This window comes from Carassius gibelio, chromosome B20, assembly GCF_023724105.1.
Source record: "Carassius gibelio isolate Cgi1373 ecotype wild population from Czech Republic chromosome B20, carGib1.2-hapl.c, whole genome shotgun sequence".
NCBI classification, from domain to species: Eukaryota; Metazoa; Chordata; class Actinopteri; order Cypriniformes; family Cyprinidae; genus Carassius; species Carassius gibelio.
Genome location: NC_068415.1, coordinates 20,219,854 through 20,227,585, shown reverse-complemented (window position 1 = coordinate 20,227,585; position 7,732 = coordinate 20,219,854). Strand labels below are relative to the sequence as shown.

The 7,732-nt window shown below is 34.4% G+C and overlaps 1 long non-coding RNA gene across 2 annotated transcripts; it reads right to left on the bottom strand.

The window, feature by feature from the left end:
- Window positions 1-4,299: 4,299 nt before the first annotated feature.
- LOC127983690 (uncharacterized) lies at window positions 4,300-7,243 on the bottom strand. 2 transcript variants are annotated; one of them, XR_008160487.1, is made up of 4 exons: window positions 6,996-7,243; window positions 6,144-6,243; window positions 5,818-5,978; window positions 4,300-5,430 (listed from the first exon to the last, which is right to left on the bottom strand). It is a non-coding gene; the product is annotated as an uncharacterized LOC127983690 (long non-coding RNA). The 2 variants fall into 2 exon arrangements; XR_008160488.1 differs by lacking the exon at window positions 5,818-5,978 and having other exon boundaries at window positions 4,313-5,430.
- Window positions 7,244-7,732: the final 489 nt, after the last annotated feature.

Below are 7,732 nucleotides of genomic sequence, written 5' to 3'. Positions count from 1 at the left end.
TATATATATATATATTTATTTTTATATATATATATATATATATATATATATATAAATATTTTGCTCACAGATCATTATTAACATTCTGTATATAATTCAATTTTATTTTCTCTCCCCTTTTTTATTATTTATATTTTTAGCTGAAAAGACGTAAAGGCAGTCAGCCCAGTGGTGTTTCTGGAGAGGGATTCCTTCAGAAATGGAGAAGACAGAAAGCTGCGGAGGCAGATATTTGCAGCAGTAAGTCTGTGATAGTTTGTCTCTTTTATCAAAAATTCCTGCTGTTATAATTTGTACAGCATTTGTTGTTTCTTAAACTGTTGCACTGTCCAAATACCCACACTTGCCATCTTTTCACTTGACCACTTGATTACTTATTTGAAGTCTTTCCTGTATTTGGCCTAGTGTTCAAGTGAGCATGATGACCACGAGTGTGTGTCGAACTTTTCATGACCTGATGACTGTGTTTCCCAATCCTGATCCTGGAGAACCCCAGCACTGCACGGTTTTGGTGTCTCTCTTATCTGCCTTGGAGTCTTCACTGATGAGCTGATGAGTTGAATCAGGTGTGTTTGATCAGGGAGACATCTCAAATGTGCAGTGTTGGGGTTCTCCAGGACCAGGATTGGGAGCCACTGCCTTATGGGACACTTATGTGTTTAAAGAGATTTTTAATATCTAATTATCAATATTTCACATACTGTACATTGGACAGCTTTCCATGACCTCTTGTGAGATCTCGGCAAAAAGTCTGACGATTTATTCCAAAACATGATGCATGATGGGATACACTAAGCTTTGTATAGCGCTCCAGAGCAGTATTGGAGAGGTTTAGTGTGTGTTAAGGACGCTGTGCTTTGGCATTATTAAGACCGGGGACAGTCTTGTGCACACACTGTCACGTACACACACTCTCAAGTGGCCAAGACTGCAAGTGTGGGTATCTGGACAGGGTCAAAGTCTTAAAAATGATCCCTAAACACATCACAGTCTTAATAATCCAGTTTAACACTTGTATGATATTGTACAAGCCCCAGGACTGTCTCATCTGACACTATCAAAGAATTCATATGACTATAGCTAGTTATTAATTACTTGCTTTCAATAATGGATTCATTTAACATTTAATTATACAGCATCTTTACAGAGGTGTAATGTACAAGCTGCACGTAATTAATAATATGTCCTTCCTTCTGTCTTACAGGATTTTTTCCAGATAATGCTGTTCTTCTTTTTCAGGTCTAAAATATCGAGCTCAACAGCTATTTTAAGAGCCAACCCTCACAAACCTTCCTAAAACCTAAAAGAGCTATCACTGAGTCTCAGCGAATCTTGCCATGATCAGCTCTTCCCAGGTACATTTGTTTACTCCAAAAATGCTCTGGTCTGAATCTTACTTTAAATTAACTTAATTATGTTTAATGAGCAATATTAATTGCACAGAGAGTAAGTAGAGATTATCTTGTTTCACAGAAGAGAAGGAAGACCAAGGATATGATTTGCTCAGGATGAGGAATGAAGATGGCCATCTTGAGCTCAAACAAACAGAAGTCCTCTGGTATGTGTGTGTTGAAGCAATGTTATACAACATTTTATGATGATCTCTCACAGAACTGGTCATGTCAGCCTTGATTTCGTTTTATACTATTACAATTACAGCATGTTAGCAAAGTGTGACTGGACATTTTTAATATTATGTTTTTAAAAACACACCACCTGTTTTATTAGCAGACAAGTGTCATGAAATTGGTTTAGTTGATATAAACACCAATTGACATTATTTCATTGTTTTGTAAATGTTATGTTATAAATTGTGAATTGATAGTTGATTGGTTTGAAGCCAGGCATTACACTGCACAGACTAAAACACATTTGTGAGAGAAGTCAGGAACTTTGGAGAAAGATTCTAGAGGAAAAAAACACATTTACTGCAACAACAGATGAATTCTAGAGTCTCTGAGAACTACACATGCTAATGTCTCATGAGCAAGACCTTTGCTTCTGTAACTTTTTCTTAATTCTTGCAGAATGACATATTTATTGCAGTATTTTTATTTGTACAGATGATCTCATCAGCCAAATGAGGGGTTTTGACCAAGTGATGCTCTTGAAAGGAGTGAAAGAAGAGGATGTGGTAAATTGTCTTCAGAGAAAAGCTTCTCAAAAGATCTTAAAACAGCTTGAAGAATGGTAAGTGTACAGTACTACAAGGGTCATAGTTACTCACCCTGCTAAAACCACACAGAACATAAGCTGCGCTCTCTGTCCATTAAACAACTTCTTCTGCATTGTTTGTTTCACTTTGACCAGGTCTGGGATCTTAGGACTGAGAGATCATCTGGCTGAGAACAAGCTACACCTCATCAGTGCTGGATATCAGCCACAAACTGTTTCCAGACACGAGAGAAGAAGATCACGATGGGGAGATGAAACCAGTTTAGATGTGATGATGGGAATCATTATTTTCTGAAACAGTATCACATGTCTTATATGTATCACATGATCTGTATCACAGTTGACTGGATGGGACTGTGTGACTTTTAAGGACATTTCATCACTCATCTGTGTGAACTGATTTATATATGAGGTTAATGTATCTTTGATGATAATTATTTTCATTGAATCTTATTTGTCTTGATGCTACTTTATCAACTTTATAGTCTATGCTTCAATAAAATGAAAATGGTGAATATTGTGTTCTGAAGATTCTTGGTAAATACATCATTTTACTAGGTAGGCTCATATGTGTTTATTTTAGACTTGGAAAAACGACATATTAATTATTGGGATTATTTTTTATTTAAGACATAAACATTTTTGATCGGATTAATAACATCTGGGACATCAGTACACCAGAAAGTAATTTTTTTATATTTTAGTAACAAATATGCAAATTTTTTGTGAAATACAGGGAGTTACAAGATTAATTATTCTGCATTACAAGATGGTGTCATGGGCTTTATTGTTACAAGCACTTGACGGATAACTGAGAATGTAGCAGGAATGATCAACGTGGATCTTGTACTGCATTAAAACCAAGAGCACGCACATTACTGATGTCCAGCACATGAGGAGCAAGATACGGGGGTGAGGAGGACATTTTTACACTGATTTCGGCTAATTAGTTATATATAATGCTAATATATATATATATATATATATATATATATAAATTAATATTCTTAGCACTGCATGAATTTGTCCTTGTGTAATAGTGAAGTATCACAATGTGTATACATTGTCCTTGATTACTGCTTTACAGTGGGGAATAGATAATGGCAAGTTGTTGCAGGTTCATCCATTATATTTCTTGCCATTTACTTCAAAAATCAAAGAAATAATCTATTATTTTCATTATTAAATCATTTCTTTATAATTTTTCCATGTTTCATCAGATGGCCTCACAATGTCCTGTCAAAAGGTATAATAGCCATGATGAATAGAATAGAAAACAGAGGACTGTGAAAACTGTCAGATGTAAATGTGACTCAGCTCAGTTTGTTGTTCATGATGAGGAGAATACATATATGTAGGTTTTACTGCCCTGCTACCCCCAGGGGCCCAGTAGCACCCCCCGGAAGAGCCCAAAACTGTACATTTCAAATGGCTGTAAATCAGAGTCCAATTAACATATCAAAGAGAAAATGGGCAGGATTATTACTTATGCTATGCTGATAAAATAATGTTGAGCTCAGTTTTCAGAAATAAGTGGAAAGCTGGCATAAAAGCATTTTAAATATTGCTCACTGTAAAATACCACATTTCAGCCTGCCTCTCAAATATATCATAGAGGTTTGCACAATAAACATATTTAGATATCCAGTTTACCTTAAAATAAATAATTTATTTAGTTTCGTTAATAAAAAGTTTTAAACTACATTACCCACAAGCCTCCGTCGTTCTATCTATAGAAAGGCAACACTAGGGGGCTGTTTTTGTAGTTCATTGAAGTTATGCTTAGGGTTAGGATTAGGATCTCGCTAAAGATGTCATTTTTCTCAAGATAGCAACACTTCATTGTTGACTTAATATATTACTAATGTGATGATAGGAGCAAAACATACTTTTTAACATGATGCGCTGTTTAATATGGGTTAAAAGATAGTCCAACCACAGACTGTCCTGAAAAGTCATAGCCAATGGCATCTAAGCTGAGCAGCAGCGTCACACTTCCTTATCCATGTATGACAGATGTCTTTCGTTTTTCGGCTGAAGGGATAGATTCGGTTAACAATAGATTAAGCTTGCTACTTATTAGATTCTGTTTTATTAACGTCTTCACCTTCCTCCGTTGTTCAGCTTGACAAAAATTGGGCAATATTGATGTGCACATGCCCAGCAGTCGCAGTTGTATCCAACAGATAGATTCCTCTCATTAAATATAAGACACATTTTTAAGATTTGTATTTTTTTTTTTTGACCAAAGACAAATATATTTACTAATCAAATGACGTGCTTCTAAAATTTACATTGTATATTACATTGTGTTTTAAAGTTAAAATTGTTCACATTTGTGTTTCTGTGATTTACCATTCTCTACCATTTGAACCCTAGGAATAAAAACAGAAATTATAAATTAATGAATGAATGAATGAACAAATAAATACATAAAGCATAATAAACATGCATATTTTTGTAAGGATCTTCCATTATTTATTGATATGTCAAACTCATTTAAAGACAACATGCCCAAATTACTACACTGCATCCTCTGTCACCAAGCTCGTTTTTGCCACCATAAAGAATAAAAAGGCAGTTATGTTGTAAACATTAACTATTTTCAGTATGCAAATGAAAATGCTTTTATTAAAAAACAAAACAGTAAATACAGTATGTCTTTCAGAGAACACTGGAAAAAGATCAATTTTATTAAAAAAATTAAATTGACCAAAATGTTATACAACACAATGTAAATGTTTCAAACTCACAAAAAAACACCATGAAGACATGCATGTCAAGTGTGCAATATCATCTATAAAACTCAATCAGCACAGCATCAAATAAACACTGATTGTCTGAACAATGGAAGACAGAGAAAGTGTTCAGGAAAACAAACACCTGCTAGCTTTGACAATAACATCATGAATTCACTTCATGACTGGAGCTAGGGGATGACTGTGTATGAATATCTCCTTTACTAAAACTCTTAATTAAAGTCTAAAAAGTTCACTGTATGAAGCTTGAAAAAGAGAACAAAATGCTTTATCAATACGAAAAATACTATTTTTAACTATTGTTTTCATCACTGGTTCTGTAATGTATTCATTATGAGCTTATAAATAAAACAAAGTTACATCTTCTGCAAAAATCAAACCACTGCAAAGTCTAATCACTGATCCAGGGACCATATCTGTGTGTGTGGGGGATAAAGAGTTAACGAGGTGAGTCCTTGTGCATGATGGAGAACTGCAGTGTTATCCTCAAACAATCCTGTAAAACAGAAATATTACATTACATTCAACTTATACATTACACTGTGTTTTGTTTAGACCATAAAAGCAGCCTCTGTAAAGATGCTGTAAAATTAAATGTTAAATGAATCCATTATTGAAAGCAAGTAATTAATAACAAGCTATAGTCATATGAATTCTTTTGATAGTGTCAGATGAGACCGTCCTGGGGCTTGTACAATATCATACAAGTGTTAAACTGGATTATTAAGACTGTGATGTGTTTAGTACAGTATGTGAAATATTGATAATTAGATATTAAAAATCTCTTTAAACACATAAGTGTCCCATAAGGCAGTGGCTCCCAATCCTGGTCCTGGAGAACCCCAACACTGCACATTTGAGATGTCTCCCTGATCAAACACACCTGATTCAACTCATCAGCTCATCAGTGAAGACTCCAAGGCAGATAAGAGAGACACCAAAACCGTGCAGTGCTGGGGTTCTCCAGGATCAGGATTGGGAAACACAGTCATCAGGTCATGAAAAGTTCGACACACACTCGTGGTCATCATGCTCACTCGAACACTAGGCCAAATACAGGAAAGACTTCAAATAAGTAATCAAGTGGTCAAGTGAAAAGATGGCAAGTGTGGGTATTTGGACAGTGCAACAGTTTAAGAAACAACAAATGCTGTACAAATTATAACAGCAGGAATTTTTGATAAAAGAGACAAACTATCACAGACTTACTGCTGCAAATATCTGCCTCCGCAGCTTTCTGTCTTCTCCATTTCTGAAGGAATCCCTCTCCAGAAACACCACTGGGCTGACTGCCTTTACGTCTTTTCAGCTAAAAATATAAATAATAAAAAAGGGGAGAGAAAATAAAATTGAATTATATACAGAATGTTAATAATGATCTGTGAGCAAAATATTTATATATATATATATATATATATATATATATATATATATATATATATATATATATATATATATATATATATATATAAACTGATATGAATGAACTGCAAGATGGAAAAATACATGTTTTATTATTTATTTTTAATTTGATTTTTTTTTTTTTTGATTCACATTAAAAGGTATTAAAAGCATGGTACAGAACACATGATTACTGTGATATCTGTCATATAAAAGCACATAAAAACACTAACATTACAGTGATACAAACATAGCTGGTTTGGTGATTATTGTATTGTTGTATTGATTATTAATATATCATAGTAAAACTACAGTTACAGTTACTAATGTCCCATTTACTGTGTTTTAACTTCACATTTCATTTATTACTATTGTGTCGTGATTACCATGATTTTACTACAAATACAACTTACATCATTGATCCTGAAATTAATAATAATATAAAACGGATCGAAGGTCTATGGCACGTCACGTGACAGATAGAGTTGAATCACACTAATTAGCAGCTGTGTTCATTTATTTAAACGCAATGAAACTCAAAGACAGCCGCGGATGACCGATATAATACAGCGATTAAACATATGGCACTAATCTGATTAATAAAGAAGACAGAATACATTTGATAAAAGGCATTAAAAGAGCGTATATACGACTACTCACCCAAACTGTGGAACTGATAGCAAGTATCGCGCGATGTATGCTGAATGAGACTTCTTGAACGTGATTTCATAGCGATAAACATCTCATGTCCTCGTGTCGAATTCTGACGCCAAAAGTTTCCCACTGAAAGCAATGAAGGTCGTAGTGCTTCGATAGTCGACGCCGAGAGGCACATTTGGCGTCATAAAAGTGACGCTAGGGGCGCTTGACCATGCTTCGGTTTTTGACGCCTTTGGAGTGAGAATGGGTTGTTTATCTTGCAATTCTGGGTTCGTAACTCACAACTCTCCATTTATATATCACCTTTATATCCAATTACAGAACTGTGAGAAAAAAAAAAGTCTAGAGTAAACCCTATACAACAATATGCATATTACATACAAATACACAGTATACTTTTATCATTTTTTACAAGCCATATTTCCTTTTATGATACTATTTTGGCATGTTAGAACGCTCTAGAACACTCTATTTGCAATGTGTGTTATATTTTTATACAAACACAGCTATTTTCATATACACATTGAAGCATGTGAAAATTGCACCTTTAGAGCACCTTATTATGCATATCATATACAGTAAGATGAGGCCTTTGTGCTGGCTATTATGCCTTGACAACAAAACTTTCTGAATGTGTTTGCAATAACACTGTGATCATTATATCACAAAGGGGATCTTATCCTTTAGCAGAAAACTCATAAATTACCACCAATGAGGCACTTTAAGTTAAAGCTCTC